At 43.8% G+C, this 18,320-nt stretch overlaps 1 protein-coding gene across 2 annotated transcripts in view; it reads right to left on the reverse strand.

The window, feature by feature from the left end:
- Positions 1-17,778, reverse strand: part of svila (supervillin a) — a 96,527-nt gene extending 78,749 nt beyond the window's left edge. The window contains exons 1-2 of one of the 2 annotated variants that reach the window (XM_080793906.1): positions 17,650-17,778; positions 13,333-13,401 (exon numbers count right to left, since the gene is read on the reverse strand). The gene's annotated coding sequence lies outside the window, so the exon portion shown is untranslated. Of the gene's footprint in view, positions 1-1,341; positions 1,482-13,332; positions 13,402-17,649 lie in introns of those variants that run through there. The other variant, XM_080793907.1, reaches the window with a different exon arrangement.
- Between the last annotated feature and the right edge of the window lie 542 nt (positions 17,779-18,320).

An 18,320-nucleotide genomic window follows, 5' to 3' on the forward strand; every position in this document is an offset into this window, starting at 1 on the left:
GAAGAATGCCAATGAGCCAGAGTGTACATAGCGACTGTGTGTATATATATGTGTACATTTGTGCAGGGTTCGATTTGCAGGGGGATGTGGGGAAATCAATAATTTTGATATCTCCCACCATTTTTTAATTGCCAATGGAGTGGACAGTATTTAATTCCTTCTTCTGGTCAGAGTGATTTAAATATCATGCATTTCCTTTTGGGGAAACGTATACTGTGAGATATATTTAATATTAGGTTTGATAATATCACAATTTAACAACAAATAAAATGTACCACACATTTTTCAATAATAGTGAAAATAGCGTGTTGTACGACTAAGCATATAGCTCTTTATTTTTTTCTTACAAATCGAACCCTGTCTGTGTTCGTAGTGTCTGTCTGTGTATGTGTCTGTGTGTCTGTGTATGTGTCTGTGTGTCTGTGTTCGTAGTGTGTGTGTCTGTGTTCGTAGTGTGTGTGTGTGTGTGTGTGTGTGTGTGTGTGTGTGTGTGTGTGTGTATGTGTGTGTGTGTGCGTGCGTGCGTGTGTGCGTGTGTGCGCGTGTGTGTGTGTGTGTGTGTGTGTGTGGCCCTGTTAGGCACCACTCTATTTGTGTCTGAGGATCCTGACAGAGGGAGAGCAGGTGCTGCACAATGAACAGCTGTAGTTCAGTGAATGAATCACACACGGAGAAGAATTCTAGACCCCAAAATCCTAATCCCCACCTCACCCCATTCCTGCACTCCTCCTCAATACTACAGACTACAGAGACAGTAGATCAAATAAACTATGGAAATATGAACCGGATTTGTATCGATTCCTGTTACAAGGGACTGGAACCATCACGCCATATCAGCCGTTAATACACAAAGCATCAACACACTGTGGTGTTGTTGAACCCAGGATATCAGAACATGCGATCGATCACTGAGAGACGGCACGTTAAGAAGTCCCATACGGACGGATATAATTTGTTGCCGGGCAGCTAGTTGTCAAAATAGGTAGTGTAGGATCTAAAGTGGAGACCTTAAAATGACTCGGAGACCTTAAAATGAACCCGACAGTTATATATCAACATCTCATAAGTCAAAGTCACTCCCTTCTCAGGGACACTCAGCCAAATTTACTTCCAGTAGAAAATAAACACAATGCGATGAGACTTCCGTATGGTCTTCTACATCTACACAAAGATCATTTAACAATTTTCAAAAATGTTTCTTTGTCCAAGCTGACGCATCATTTCATCTGAATATCTACATTAAAAACATAAACCTTCCCCACAAAGGTGAAATATAACAGTCAGGAAATCTCTCTGCAATAATAAAAAACTTTGGCCAGTGATCAAAGAAAACCTACTTACTTCAAGGTCCTCTTCTCAGGCGGGACTGAAAGCCATTGTGTTTGAAGGTATATACAGCACAAGTCTTTGGGGGAACGTGTCTTTTGGGGTCTTTATGGGGTCTGCTATAGTTCCACAGTCCAGGGGAAGGTCAGATCTCTGGAGTCTGGAGGAACTAATGGGACGTTCTACAATGTGTGTGGCTGGCCCTGAGGCATGGCCACCCCCCCAGGAGAGCATGTGTTGCATCTGTAGCAGGCATGAACCAGGGGGGTGGGGGTGGAGGGGAGAGGGTCACTGGTAAATTTAGAACGGTGCTTTCCCACTCTAGACTCTACTAGCACCAGGCTACATCAATTGAATACAGAGTGATGGGAGTGGATGGGCACATGAGATCACAGGGGGAATCAAGTATCATGATTGAACCATGATAGACTCATAAGGAAAAGCAACAAGAGGACAAAGCTAATGAGAGGTAGGGCTGGACTGGGACAACAATTCGGCCTGGTCATTTTCACGTGAATTTGGCCCAGACCGGCCCCACCACAACCAGCGCGCAGATAGCAGAAACTCTACCGCCCGCTCCGTTCGGGGCACACACAAACAAACAAGCCCTAATACCACCACCTTTACAGAACGACATGAATGATACAAACCAACAGACAACTACACAACCCTTTGTTGCTCTCACAAGAATGATGCTGGCAAAAGCATTCAAGATAGAAGAGGGTTTATTTGTCACTCACTGTATTTTGTTATATCATAACTTGAGCGACCCCCTAAGGTCGAGGCCCACCGGGAATATGCCCGGTACGTCCTGTGGCCAGCCCGCCCCTGATGAGATGGGGCAGAGCTAAGATGTACTTTTCAAAAATACTCCAGACACCTTTTTACGTTGTCTAAAATGACAGGGTTTTTTTTTTAACCACGCAAACAGCTGCTAGAAAGATTAATTGACCTAATTAAAGTTCTAGAATTGGAATGTCCAGTGAATGTTCCAGAGCAGAGGGCCGGGGCAGCGTTTGATTGCTAGCATGGCATGCTGGGTATTCCTATACCGAGGTCCTGGGGAGCCAATACCTGAGGAGGCCCCTTAAGTGGACCTGGCAATGTATGGAAAGGTAGTCAAAACGAAGCACTAGTGGCTAACTGGAGAGCCGCTGAGTGAATGCCATTTACGGCCGTGAACACCAGGGCTTTGATAGCACTCAATCTCCCCGAAATAGACTCTGGCTACTCACTGGGATCAAATCAGCTGTCAGACAAACAATCCCTCTAGACGGGAACGTGAGTTATAATCCATTTGAGTGTGGTGACAGTCACTGGTAGGCAGGTTTATGTCCAGTCCACAAACAGCCCTCTTCTGAGACACAGTGAGTAGACAAAGGGTGCCATCTTATTATAATGGGCATTAGTGAGATATGAAGTCGTCCTTTAAAATATGCCACACATACACACACAGGGGTGCATACTTAGTTTAGACTAGTCATTGGTTAGACATGGGTTAAGGTTAGGTTTGCTGCCCTGTGGGAGGTTAGGTTTAGGGTGAGGGTTTGAGATAGGTTGTAGGACCAATGTCTGGTCTAACCAAAAACTGTCTAAACTAAGCACGCACGCACGCACGCACGCACGAACGCACGCACGCATGCACGCATGCACGCACGCACGCACGCACACAATCTACCCATAGAAACAGAGTTATTTTTGGGTGTCTCTTAACTTCATGGACCAAGTTAAAATGACGTGCAGGCCAAATAGAGAAGTTCTGCTTCCCACTGAACCCTGTCGGGGTTCATGACAACAACAGTCCGGGTCAAGGTCTACCTATAAGGAACAGTAAGTAAATATCATGAGGACACTATTTAAAGAAGTCATAACAACAACAAACCATAAAGCTTGGCCTAGTGACTAGTCTGTAAGTTGAAAACCATACGGGGTGTGGGTAATGTGAGCTGTATGGAGAGGCTGGGGCCTCTCCATACGTTGATACGTTATGGATATATCTAGAGGATGATGCAGCTCTACTGTATGAGGTGGAGCTGTGCTACTGATTTAGGGCAGCACAACCCTCAGACGCAGCAGGAGCCTTTAGCTAAAGCCGCTGGACATGCATGTGGATGAAAGCTATCAGCCACACACACCTCATCTCTGATTAGATGGAGACCAGGGCACTTTTCAAGCACTTCAAAGCTGTACAATGTACGGTATGATGTACGATGAGCCTTACATGTCCTGAGCATATAAGGTCCTGAACGTCTCGGTTACTGGTTCCCAAAGTGGGGTCCAGGGACCCCCAGGGGTCCTTGAGCGAGTTCCAGAGGGGGTACCCAGCTACATGATAGTTTGGAACCAAATCTACCCTTATGGCATGTCATGTGTACGCTCTGAGTTAAATTAACATTGATTTTTACATCATCAATTGGAGTCCAACAGGTAGAAATGGCATTAAAAGAGGGTCCGTAGCCTAATGGCAATGCTTGTCAAAAATATTGATAACAAGATTTAAATATCTTAGCAGGGTGGGGGGGGGGGGTGAAGGAAAAGCCATGACTCTGCTTTTGATATCCCTACTTGTTCATATTTATGGGTATAGTCATCCCTGCTTCTGGTTTCTATTTGTAACAATACTGAATCTGTGGCACTATTTTGGGAACATTTTCAAAAATTAAAAAAATATAGATTAATAAAATTGGCACACAGTATATTAAGTTCACAAAATGTCACATTTTGTTACACAAACTAAAAAGGCAGCCGCCAATATCATGAAGGTGCCAGCACAGAAATCTCCACGGCATTAATTTTTTTCTCCTAATATTGTGCAGCCCTAGAGAATTAACTGCTAGCTTGGCTGGGGTGGCATCCTCAAATCCTGCTATGTGGTCATTGAGATCCCATAGGGAAATATTTCTTGAAAGTCGCAAATGAAACAATTGTGTTTGGAATGTCCGTTTTGACCCGTGTGAATGAAGTCCAAGACATGACAGGAAAACACTGACTGAAACAATCAGTTGGACCAGCAGACTGAACACTCATTCATCATTCTGAATGATTACACGTTTAGACCGTCCAAACCCCAGTGAAGGAGAACATTAGCCAGCTGGACTGGAGAGGAAGGAAGGGACTTGAACGTGCACAAAGAAGACCCTACGATAGGCACAAGGGCTGTGTTACAGCTGGCCAATGAACAAAGGACAGACTGGGCAAACGCAGGAGACACTGGGGCTGATGCCAGTCTGTAGGTCAGGATGAAAGTGAAATAGGGCATCTTTAGTGGCTCCATCGGTGAATGCGCTGACCACAAACATTGCAATGTCCTGACATTGCAATGTCAGGACAAATGGTGCTGTACTCGGTACAGCACCATTTGGCTGCACTCTCCACCTTCACTTTTTTGCCTTTTTATTGTTCCTTAGCTGTTCTATGCTTAAGAGACATTAAACAAATGTTTTAATAATAATTTTGGTAGTTGGTGGCATTACATGGGCTGCATTAATACACTGGTACTTAATTTGTAAAAAGATATACGCCCCTGAAAATTCTAAATGCCCCTGAAATCAGAGAGAGGGAGGCAAGGGAGAATGACTCCAATGAGTTCTGCAATATCAATCTCAAAACAAACAGCACCCTCTAGTGTCCACAACCAGAATCCCATTCTCCTTGGCTCTTGTTCTTCTGGTTCTACTTACTCGTCCAAAACAACACCCCCATTGATTGGTTTATTGCCGTGCTGTAAATTGATTCATGCTTTCTCAGCAGGTTGAGTAATGAAAGTAGGGCACCGTTCCAACTTTTGTGATTTTGTCAGTGAAGCCTGTGGAGGCGCGATGGGGGGCTTTTCTTTGTGCTTTCCACAGGTTAACACTGAGGCTTTGAAGGCAAATAAGTGTTCAACTCACCCACCGCGTAGAGGCTAATTAGTGGCAGAGAAGCATCAGTGCTTTAACAGCCAACAGAGAGACATACGTGGCAGCGAATGTGATTTCAATTTAGCCCTCGTTAGTCTAGGACTGAACGTTAACGTGGCCCAGACACACTGTACTGTCAGCAGAACTGAGAGCAACCGTTTTTCCATAAACAGCTACAAATAGACCACAACAATGTCCCGGCTGGGATGCAGACAAACTGGAAATATTTGTATTTCTAAAACCCACCTCCCATTTCTCCCTACAGTACATGCTTTTACTGTACTTAGACAAAGGTCAGCCACGTACCGTAGGCAAGCTCCACCATCTACTCATTTACAATATTTGATACATAACACTCCATTTAGTTGGTGGGCCAGCTCCATGTACAGTAGTCGTCACTCCCACACAGTCAAGCATTGAGGGTCCCATTGTCTTCTCCTGAGACTATACAAGAGACCAGAGACTGAGCAGCTCGCTCAGGCCTGACACGCCTTTCCATCAGTTTACTGAACACCAGCCAACGGCCTGGGCCACCATTCATTCACACAGAGCGCTGGGGCGTGAGCTGGCAGTGCCCAATTAAAGTGAGACACTATAAAACCACTGTTAATATGTCTAAAAAAAACTGTTTGGAGAAAATAAATGGTTGAGAAATAACAGTAAAATAGGCTGGCCTAGTGGAAAGAAAGAAAGTCACTGCGTTGAATAGTCATTTAGCATCATCTGTAAACTATTTTCTATCATACAATATTTTTACTTTCAGGTCACATAGAGTAGCCTACCCCTATACTGTATGTCAAAGGAAAGAGGGGGAAAAAGAGAAGAGGATTCAGTAAAAGATGCCTTTTAGACTGGTGACAGTGACCAGGGTTCTTAAAATCAAACCTGCCATCTCCTTCACGCACATGTAGTGCATAATCAAAGTTGCCTCAACCAACTAAAAGACACACTCACAAGCCGATAGCTAAGCGTTCGCTGAACCCCAAAAACACCGCTCCTCTCTCGCTCAACACTTGATTAGCTTGCACGTCAGGCCCACACACACGCACAGCCTTTCCTACAGCACAACAACACAGATGGTGTTCACATTGGATACAAATATAGACGAGTGAGACAGCAGATTCAGACAGGAGAGAAAACAAGAGGGTTAGTAGTGACAGTGGTAAAACCGTGTGTGTCTGTGTGTGTGTGTGTGTGTGTGTGTGCGCGTGTGTAAAGTAGAGACAGAAATCAAACAAATGGAAAAAGATGAGTGGAATCAGGGGACAAGGTTGGAATAGATTTTACAGATACTCATTACTCTGAGAGTTAACCACATGAACCCCTAAACGTCCCTATTCCATTCCGGGCATGTCATATTAGGCGAACATTCTATTTAAAAAAAATGTGCACTGTGAGCTTGTACAAAAAGAGTAGGAAGCCAAGCATAGACACCTGGGGGACCTCAGTCAACAAAATAAAAAGGGTTTCGGTGGTTAATATGAACAGTGTGCTGAAAGTTTCAGCCTCTAAACTCCCCTCCATCCATCCCTCGTCCCCTATCAACGAAGTCCCTCCCTTCTCTTTGCTCCCCTCAATCCCCCCCCCCCCCCCCCCCACCGTACCGTACTTGATGACCTACATGTCTAGTCAACGGAGACTAAATGGCTCTTACACAAACCAGACCCCACTTCCCACCGTGGCCCCACGGCAAATAAATGAGCCTTCAGACAGAGTGCGTTAATGAGCAGATGTCCATGCAGTGAAGAAGAGTGCACGGTGCGCTCACAACAAGAGCACAAATCAGCCAAACGCCAACAGACTAATGGTTCGATAAGACAAAACATGACAAAACAAAAAAGGTGAACAGAAACGTACCTGTCATGGGGCTTTGAATTTTATTGGGAGAACGCATCTCTGATTGTGGGTTATTATTTCCTTTATGAAGCAGTATCTTAATCAGCCATGTCAAAAGGACAGATGGTTAAAAGACAGGAGAGGAGAAAGTAAAGGACATACACAGAAAGAGCATGAGAGAGAAAGAGACAGAATGAGTGTGAGAGGGAAAGAGATGAGTGTGAGATTTCAAAAGGGTAGGAGGACTGAAGACACATGAGTCACGTGGTGACGAGACTGGATGCAACTGGCGGTTCACCAGTAACCTCAGCCCACAAACCCACAGGGCGGGTTTGGCGGTGACACCAGCATCGGCCCGCTCAGCCAGCCAGCACTCGACGGGTGACACTGAGGCTGTCAGTCTGGCGTCTGGCGTTCGGGACCAATCAGGGTCCTCGCCAGCGATGCTGTCACCAGTCACCACAGAAGAGGAAGCGCACCTGGGGTACCGTCTGAGTGTGGTAAACAAACTTATCTAGGGCAAAATTATGATGGCAGTAAATAGAAACGGCCGTTTAGTCCCAACGAGCTCCAGTTAAAAGGCGAAGGATGGAGGGGGATCAAACTGTCTCAGATAGAAGGAGAGGAATCCCTCTGATCCACTTCCAAATGACACCATGAGCCAAACGGAGGGACAGTAAAACAGCAAGGGAGAGAGACGACTTTCCCACACGGATGAGAAACTGACAAACACAAACAAGATTTAAGTTTGTCCTCTGAGAGATAAACTGGGAGTGTTCCATCACTCCCCCTGACAGTTATTTTTCTCTTCCAGGTCAAAAGATTAAGAACACCCAGTTGCTTGTGTGAGTGCGCATCAGACAACACAGCAACCATTTATGTTTATTAGACGGCATTGAATAACATTTCATTTGACATGCCTCAAATGGAGAAGGTATATTAGAATTTCAAACAATTTCTTCCTCATGAAACTTGGTGAAATAATCCCTTTGTTACACTACTCAGCCAGGCCTAAAATGATTCAATAAATATATTAAACAGCTCGTACTGTTGCTCTCAGTGCTCCATTCTGAACACTAATGTGATTATCGTGTACGTGTAACACGTGCATGGAGTGCACTTTATGGTCTCAGACAATCTGGTCCAGTAGTCCTAATAACAGTTTAAGGGGTCAAAGCTAATCAACTCAGAAATGGGGGACAGGGTAAGGCTGCTAACATGATAACACAAACGGCAATCACTGGTCATAGGTTATTGATAGACAGTTTCTGCTAGTTTTGTCCAAAATATGGCTTTAAAAAAAATGTGATCACGTGGGAATGTTCGCCCCAGAATAAAGTGGTTCATGTTGTTCATTTATGTTAGTTGAATGAGGTAGCAAAGACACATTGTTAACAACGCTACGTAAAACAACAATACATATCAACTGGCTGCTCTGATAGGACGAGAATCTGTTTTCAGGAATTTACTCAAGGTAATTTGACACGTTTGCACACACCGACAATTCTTCAACTACTACAGTACATGGAAAACAACACACACAGCTTTACTATAAATGGCATGTTGTCAGCCAGGACAAGTATATGGCATTGGCATCGTACCAAGGACAATGACGAGCAGGACCAGGTGTGCGGGGTGTTTGTGTGTGTGTGTGTGTGTGTGTGTGTGTGTGTGACGTGCTACGTCTGAGTGGATGTCGTATCAACATTCCGCTCTTCAGGATCATGACTCCGTTTGAACTCATCACCTACTTCTAATAATTGCTAACAGACTAGACATTTGGAGAGCGGGGGAGCAACGCCATGCAAAACCCAAACTAATAAGCCCTTTCTCAACCACACACGATGACCTCACACAGTTGAATCCACTACGTTAGTCACTCAGGCCAACGTCAAACAGGACTTGGAAATCAAATAATAGATGACAATTCTATCGGTGAACTACACTACAGCATCCTCCCGTGTAAGCACTAAGCATGGTGTGCATCGATCTAATTGATGCACAAAAGATGAATCAGTCATCCCCACACACACACACACACTGTCATTACAGCAACTCCATATACTTTTAATTGCTCTTTCGCTAATGTCTTTGAACATCCACTTGACCTAGACCCTGTGTCAAAGGTACCCACGCCACAGAGGCGGCTGGTAGCACCTACTGTAACTTGCTACAACTTGATTTTAAATGTATTCAGACTATTCACTTAAAGCCATATATTTTTTAATTCAGCATGCGATGGTGTCACGTGGCGAAAATCTACTAGATCAAAATGCATCACATTGCGATGTGTTGAGCTTGTAGTTCGTCTATTTGTGTGTCTGTAAAGAGTTCAGACATTTAATTCGCCTAAAATTCACAAAACAGGGATACCGGGTTAATACAGTCTCAAACGTCATTATGCCAATTAAGCCTCACTTGCATGTAACACCAAGTAGATTAAAACAAAACCAGATTATTTGCTAATGCCGTTGGTCTCAGGTTTGCTGTAGGAGTGAGTAAACAGGTCTCAGGTCTGCTGTAGGAGTGAGTAAACAGGTCTCAGGTCTGCTGTAGGAGTGAGTAAACAGGTCTCAGGTCGTGAGTAAACAATATCTGACTTTAATCTAACATGTGCTACACGTAGCAGAACCTTTATCAGGAGCCAACTATTACACATGTGACATGTATCTCTCAATGCAACACACACACACGTGTAGGGTTGTAAAAGTACACACCTCAGTCCTCTTAAACTGATGGGTAAATGTCATAAATCATGATTAGGGCACATTATGTGACACAAGTCACTCGCCAGTAGGGAATGCATGTGGGTGGATTCTGTCATTGGGTCTATATGTGTATGCTGTGCATGTCTGTGTGGACTCAGCACTGCAGTGGACTGTGTGTGGTACGTGTCAACAGTTATCACTTAGCTCAAAGACCTGTTGGTCTGGATGAGCATTGTAGAAGCTTTAACTCCATCTAATAGCCTGCTCAGCACTGTTGAAAGCTCCAACAGTATCATCATCATGCCATAATTTGAATGAGTTTTATTCAGGGTGGGACTAGTCTCACGTAGCCAGACAACTATTGAACTACACTTCCTCCGAGTAACGGAAACTGGCATTAACGTTCACGAAAATATATTTTATCTTTACATTTTATTTTAAGGAGCAAGTTATAATATATGATTAGATGATTTAGATTTATAGAAGGATAGATTTGCGCGACTGTAAAGATGAAACAGAAGTGGGGAGGAGGCTTCACTTCCGCTTTGCTCATGATCAGAGCTTCAGCTTCTATTCTGCAGAATGTATGACGGAAGCATTTTAAAATTGCGAGAGGCAACAATCTGGCAACACCAGACTAGGATGGGACCAAAAGTGGGTTTCACAAACAAAGAAGTGAAATTTTCTAAATATTTGAGCAATATTACCAAATCAGCCATGGGTCAAATCAGAAGTGTTTGCCAATAGCAAATCATGTGAAACTCATTCATGCTTTTTCACCGATCTACATCTTGTTTTTGTAGTTCACATTTCTTGGGTCCAGATTGTCCCAGAAATTAATAAACAGCCTCCAAATTGCTCAAAATACCACAACTGGGGGGTTCTTACAAGAGCACATTACCCCTATTCTTTTCAATCTTGCCCCATTTTTAGTTAGTTACACGTGGCAAACTGATTTTAAAATGACTGGGCCTTGCAACATTATATCAGAGATTATAGTCAGAGAGAGAAGGATGAGGCTGGCAAGGAACTGCGTCAGGCACCCATAACTTGAGGCAAGTAAATTGACCCTATGGGAGCCAACCCAGGGCAAAGCCAGGAGGGGAAAGAAGCGTACCACCTATGTAGACGTGCTGCGGCGCGACAGCTTGGCTGACAACACTGCAGAGCTCAAGAACCTGATGTTGGATAGGAATTTGTGGAGGGCAGCGATCCAGGAATCCAGAGTTGGTGTTGGCTAGACCTCACTCTCACAGCAACTATATCTCCGACCTTCTCTACCCTAGTCTTAACCCAATCTATCTTGCCCTCAGTCCCCAGGACAGAGGGTAGAAGTGAGGACATTTTGCTGGTCCTCATATTTCAAATGAGTTCTGAGTCAACTGAGTGTTGCGGTTTAGGAGTTCGGTTAAGGTTAGACATGTAGCAGTATGGGTTACAGTCAACATTAGGGCTTAGTTTATTAGGGTTTAGTTTTATAGAGTGTATGCGATGTGACAGCATCATCATACGCGTAAGTTATGTGGGAACGCCTACTGACTGACATACATCCAAACAGAAAGGTTTCATCTGATTGCATTAGTTAAACGACATTCAGTTAAACTGAATGTACAGTAACTCTGCAAACTGTTAATAAATATTTCAAACAATCAATCTCACTTTGCCATTAACTTTGCCATACCCTCTATACTTTGTGTGCCCAGGGCACACCAATTGGCTATCCAAAATCTCAGGGCACACCTGTATTCAGAGCAAAAATAGTGAACATAGAGAAAAATGTATAAATCCCCAAATAAAACCCACAGAAAGTGGTTAAAATATATATTTTGCCGGGTATAGAATTCCCATCTGTACTGGGAAATTGGTGCACACAAAGTACAGTACAACTACAGATAGAGTACATTCAAACATAACTCATAACTTTTTGTATATGACAGCAATCAAAGGTCCTCACATGCATGGTTGTGTGTGTGTGTGTGTGTGTGTGTGTGTGTGTGTGTGTGTGTGTGTGTGTGTGTGTGTGTGCACTTTCCAACAAACTACTGCCTGTTGTGTCAACACAACAGCTGCTCCAATCATCATATCAACATCTCTAGGAAGACAAAACAAACAAAGGAAAATGTGTCCCCCACTGCCTGCCAGCACATTATTAGGTTATTGTAATTAAGTCAACGTTACTCACACATTTGGACACAGACTTACTACCCAAATCGTGACAAACACATGCATAATGTGATGATATGCATATTGCCACACCCCATTATGTATAGTGGGATTGGATATGACATCATACATTTGAACTGGTTAAGTTGATTTGCATCATGGCGTGTGTGCAGGCAGAGCAGTGGAGAGGGGGAGACTGCCAATTAAAAACTAACGGGCAACTGGACTCAGGTTGTTAAGTCCAGCAGACCTAAGTGATGACAGTGAAATGTGGTGGTCCTCTGGCTGGAGGCCTGCAGGGCCGTGCAGGCATAGATGGAGTCCATTTCACCCCATGGAGTCCATTTCACCCCATGCCAAGGGTCTGAATACTGGCTATACTTTTACTGGCCCTGGAGCTACACTGGAATTTACAATTATGATACAGTGTCATCTTTATATTGTCCACCGTTTTCAATATTGAAACAGTACAACCTAGAGTTGTGCATAATTGATTCATGTGGTCCATTCATTGCTAGATGACCTCTGTGTCCTATGGCTTCTACACCACACCGGATGTCCTGTTGAAGGATATCTAACAAAGCAATAGGAGGCTGGATCCAGTAAGACTTTCCTACTAAGTTCCTGCAGCATTATAGACACATATCCATGGATTACTTACACTCCTTGATAATAACAAGTCCCTAATCCAGAGGCGAATGGTGGATAAAAAGGGGGGCTTGGCAAAAGCTAGTTCTAGCTTTGGTGCTTGGGGTGCGCATAGTTTGGCCAAAGAGGAGAATGATAGACCCAAAGGACTCACGATAATTGAAAAGGCATGTGGAGCAGGAGGGATGGGCCCTTCTGTGAGCAAACAGTGAGTAAAGACAGTCCTCCTATCATCATGCATGGAACCACGTTGCCATGACGAGGAGGGTAAAGTTTGAGGCTGTCGACATAACGTAGCAGAGGTCTGTTGTTGATTCACCACCACATCACAGACCTGACATACATGATGATGTCACTGACAAATGGTTACCACGTCTGACTGGTGGACACAAAACAGCAAATACACAGAGAGAGGCGCCTCGTGGAGGTCAAGCCAAGCGTGGCTGACCCCAGGAAGGCACCGATTGTGCACGTGCATGCCTGTGTGTGTGTGTGTGTGTGTGTGTGTGTGTGTGTGTGTGTGTGTGTGTGTGTGTGTGTGTGTGTGTAAAAGAAGGGGCTGTTAATAACCACTTCCTACTGTGGTAAATGGTGCATTCCCACTTCATAGTGATCCAGGATGCATATCTTCTTGGCAGCAGGTGGTGACCCCAGGAAGTCCCCAAGAGAGTGTGTGTGTGTGTGTGTGTGTGTGTGTGTGTGTGTGTGTGTGTGTGTGTGTGTCTTGGACATGTGGCATTAGACGTACTTACAAGTCAGCCATACAGATGTGTTCTTCGAACTTCTTCCTCCGTCATCTGATCTGGGCATGAAAACAGGGCCTGCAAAACAGAAAGAATGTCAACATTCTCATTGACTAGAGTAAATATGAAATGCAAATGTCTAAGCAAATCCAAACTACATCAACAGTATCAGACGTGCCCTTCCTTCCCTCATACAGACTATTTGAGGAAATATAGTGTACATGTAAAGTGTTAAGATATCCTGGTGAAAGTAAAATCTAATTTAAATAAAATGTAATGCTCATGTAGAGTGATTCTTTACATGTTCCAAGCCTTAATATTTCACAGCAGATCGGTTCATTTTTGGAATTTAACTGCAACGCTTTCCTCAAGTGTTCACTTCAGATATTTATTTATGTGTTTGCATGTTATTTGATCTTTAGAATGTACACAGCATAAACGGCTCACTCCCCGAGTATGCAAACACAGCTGATTATTTTGTCTAGATAATAAACAAAGTATGAAACTTTATCGGAGTACATTAAACCTAAACATTGGTGCATGGCGCCGATAGCGGGCCATCACCACATAAAGCCAAACACACATTCATTTGGCTACGGGCACTACCCGAACTCTCATTCCAGTTGCCAACCACATTTGGCAATTAACAGACAATACTGTAGCATTGTCTCTGTGACCTACTTTGGCCAATGTTAACCCTATAGAGCACCATCCTCAGTCCATCCTCCAGTACTGCATTCTACAAAACAAACAAGTAGCTACAGCCATGTACAGTAAGATATCTGATCCCGACAGCCTTGTAGTCCTGATATTTCTAGACAGAATGGACTGCTGTCCTATAGTGTCTACCTAAACAAGACATTTCCATAGCTTACGGTGAGTGACCATCCAAGGTCCTGGTTTGACCAAGATTGGCCCGTTTCAAACTGGGTGACCTTGAAGGTCTGACAAATATCTCAAACACTAAAAAAGTCCAGCCATTAAAAAGCTTGCTGTTTGCCAAAGTGTCAGCCAAAGTGGCGCCTGCACCTTCATGTTTCCTCTGTCGTATTTATTCAAGGGTTCCGCAACAGATCACAGATGCACTATATTCTGCTCCTTAACTTCTACAAGATCAATGTCATACTGTAAAACATTGGCTTGACTAGATTAGAAACTATAGTCTCTTTAGTAATGCAGGCTACAAAATTGTAAAAACCTGTAAAATATTATTTGCGGTTATGATTCCCCTTGAATCGATGTGTTTTCCTTGAATATCATGACCATTTTGGAGGCCGTTTTACTCTTGGAGAACAAAAAGAGGTGGGGCCGTTTGTGGGAATTATAGACCAATAAATCAAGTCTTCTTTTACATGTTATCCTTTGGACACCATGGCAACAAAGCCCACCCAAACAAAACCAAACATCCATGTCACTCAATCAGGACAGAATTAAACAGATACAAGCCACAGAAAGAAACACGTGCAGTAACTCTATTCTTCTCCGTTACAGGTGGGGTCCCCGTCTTCATCACAAACACTGAGTCATGATGTCTCCCAGCGGGTTGAGAAACACCCAGCATCTGCTTCCAATAGTGCTCAGCCTCCCCTCCGACAAGGGGGGGGTATGGGGGAGTCAGTGGCCCCAACAGACCCATCGCCAAAACCCCGGCCCCCCAAAACAATGATGTAACCGAGGGCTGTAACACAAGGCTTATGTAACTGACCTCCTCTAGTTAAGTTTCTCACTCTGAAATAGAGCTTTGGACACTTCTTGGAAAACAAGTCGGAGCCTCAGAGGCGAGCATGTTACTTCAGCGAGGGCACAGAATACCCCATGCCAACTTTCTACACACATCACGTCATAAGTATGACTGAATGTGAATGCATGTGTTACACACACACTGACGCATGCACTCCTGGAAGCCCTATCGACACTGGCACACAACCGTGTGCTAACTGCTAAGCTTACACTGTGTTTATACAAAACATACTGATCAATGCATCAGACAGAGTCAGTACTGGGATCATTCTCTAATAATAATAATAATCCAACTATCTCAGGACATTTTTTATATTGACTGGGGGGCTGCCAGTTGCCTCAAATGAAAGTTGTACTCAAACAGTGACCTGGGGATCAGTGTTAGTCACAAAGAGGAATAGCCTGGGGGTATGTTTTTCTTCATTTTCGAGGGCCCCCGGGCCGGCAGCGACGTCAATCTCGCGGTCCCACTGATAACTCGATACCTCGACTCGGAAAAGGAAACGCGCTGGAGCTTTGAAAACAGCGTGTGTGCCGTCACGAGTTCAAACCAGTCATCAGTCAGGCTCCGAGGCTCGAGATAAAAAGAGGTGATGTTTTGCTTGTGGTTTGGAGGAAAAGGTTATCTGCACAATGGAATTGAACATGCTGACATCACCCGAGTGAGGCACACGTTTGTAAAAAAAAAATATCACACCCGTGTGAAGTGAGGGGCGCTGTTATCATCTTCCAACATCGCTACCAATGTATATATATATATATATCTTATGATGTAATTATCAGACAAAACATCGGACAAAAACAAACTCTGTCCATTTCAAATGGCGTTTTTAATATTTGTTTAAGGAAAAACAAAGAACAAAGAAATATAGACTCAGACTCAGTTAATGCCTGCAGGTCGCTGAAACATCACCAGTATCATCACCAGATCATTTTATGAATGCTGTAACACAGAAAACCAAGAGAAACATAATCTTGAGTCCCTATTAGGGAAATGTTCCAGTGAGGATCGAGTCATCCTTTTCTGGGGGAACAGCCAAGACAGGTAAATTAGCCATAATTAATCTCCTGCCCCTCTGTCCATTACCCCCAAGCAGAGTATCTACACGGCACTCGAGCCTTCAGACAATCCCTCAGCGTTCACTGACAGCACATCTAAAAACTTGGGGGAGGAAATGGGCACCGATTAGCCTCCACCCGTACTTCCAAGTTTCAACAGTGAAAAAACTGCAGGGCAAAAAGAACAGAAGTAGCCTTCCCTAATTGCTCTGAAGGTATTTGTATTGGCAGGTGATTCATAGGTTCTCTACCTGCCAAATATTAAAGAGGAAATGGAACAACGCTCAAGCAGTGAACTGCTCCCTACCTTTACATTTGGTTTTTCTAACCTTTCAACCTGGCAGCCATATTTGACATGCAAAGGGGTGTTTGTTTTTATTTGGCAATATCTGAAAATAGCCTTAAAATAGTCATTTTGCTATTTTTTTAAAATTGTGCCCTGCATGTGTCTTTGATCCAGTGTTCGACATGTACAGTATGATCAATTTTGAGAAAAAGGACGAGATGCCATATTTCCAGTCAGCAGTCTTTAACTTTCTGCTGCATCCTATTTGCCCTGCAGCAGAAACAGTATTACAGTAAATGTACAGTAAATAGAACAATGAAATATGTTGTTAACCAATAACCACACACTCCACCTCCACCACTCTCTGTGGGCAACAGAGCCACCTACATAGTACTGAAGAGCGACAATAAAACATCAAAGGGAGACCACTTGAATGAATTCCACAGCGCCCACAGGCAGGGAAAGTCAGGTCTGTTGCAGCAGCAGCTACAGTAGATATACCATCGCCTGCTGCTGCTATAGACAGCCAAGACATGGTATTGGATAACATGTAAAAAGGTAACTTAATACACACCGGGGCCGCCGAAGCCTTTATTCGGAGATAATAAAGTAGGCTCTTAATCTGTCCTGGACTGCCAGGTACCACAGCAAGGGTGTTCTGTTTCACAGCAACGAGTTCCAACGCAGACACCGACAGCATCGTCAATTTACACGTTACTTTCTGCATGCAGGGATGAACGCAGGTAACTCATGGAGCTTTAAAACATCTTACACCTGGGAGGCTATGGACCAGAGCTAACACATGGGCTGCAGGTATACATGGGGTATCTGTCCTGCATTCGTGCACGCCCTTCTTCAACCATGCAGTGGGGCTATACACAGTAATTAACGTCAAAGGTCTAAAAGGTTGTATACCGGTACATAACATAACAATAAAGATAAAGATTACACATTTCATTTGCTAATTCTTCAGCAACAAAACGCGGGACATGACTTTTAATACCTGAAATTCGGTAGGATATTTAACAGTGAAGGTGGCTTTAATGCGTAATGAAACGAGAAGACTATTTAAAATAGTTATACTTATCTATAGTTATGTGAACGTGTTTATATGAAAGTTTCTTCTATTGACATATTTAGCCTACTCTCATTCGCCAACTTAATGGTTTTTAGCCAAACAAACCAGCTTGTTTCAACTCACACGCGGTACAGTTTACAAATAAACTTGGTATTAAACTTACCAATGTTTTGTTCCTTTGAAAGAAATGGAACCCATGCGTCTGCAACGACAAGCGCAAAACAATGCAACGCCCAAATCCTGTTCCACCGGGACACACACGACCTAAACACACACGAGTATGACTGTTTATTAAAAGGCTCCCCTTCTCCTGCTTCTCAAACTTCTCTCCAGTTGGGCTGTGCAGTCAGAGCTCACATCGGATGGGAGTGAGCTCTTAAAGGAGCAGTCAGACTTCTTCTAAAACCCAAAACCTAATCTCTTCTTGCTAACATCACCACCTGACACCACCTGTATACTTATACGTACACGCGCGCAAGAACACGCATAGTACAGTAGCCGCTCTACACGCAATGCACACGCGCGCGCACATTTTTTCCTTAAATGACTGACTGATGGGGGTCACTCTTAGTCCAATGGACAATTCATTTTAAGCCTACACTAATAGCTTAACAGTGTGGAGTCATCCTCTTGGTTACAGATAGGGCTCAGTTACACAGACAATAAACAGACCTGCCTGCCTGTCTTCCTCCCCAATACCAATAATACATTCCTGGTTTGTAAAAATGCTGATTATTGGACCACCTTGTTGGTCACAGCCAGGCTATATTAAAGTGGAACCACGTCATGCAACCATGCTGTCTGTGTTAGGATCCCCCCACCCCATCCTGTTTA

Source organism: Protomyctophum bolini, assembly GCF_963924005.1.
Source record: "Protomyctophum bolini genome assembly, chromosome: 21".
NCBI classification, from domain to species: Eukaryota; Metazoa; Chordata; class Actinopteri; order Myctophiformes; family Myctophidae; genus Protomyctophum; species Protomyctophum bolini.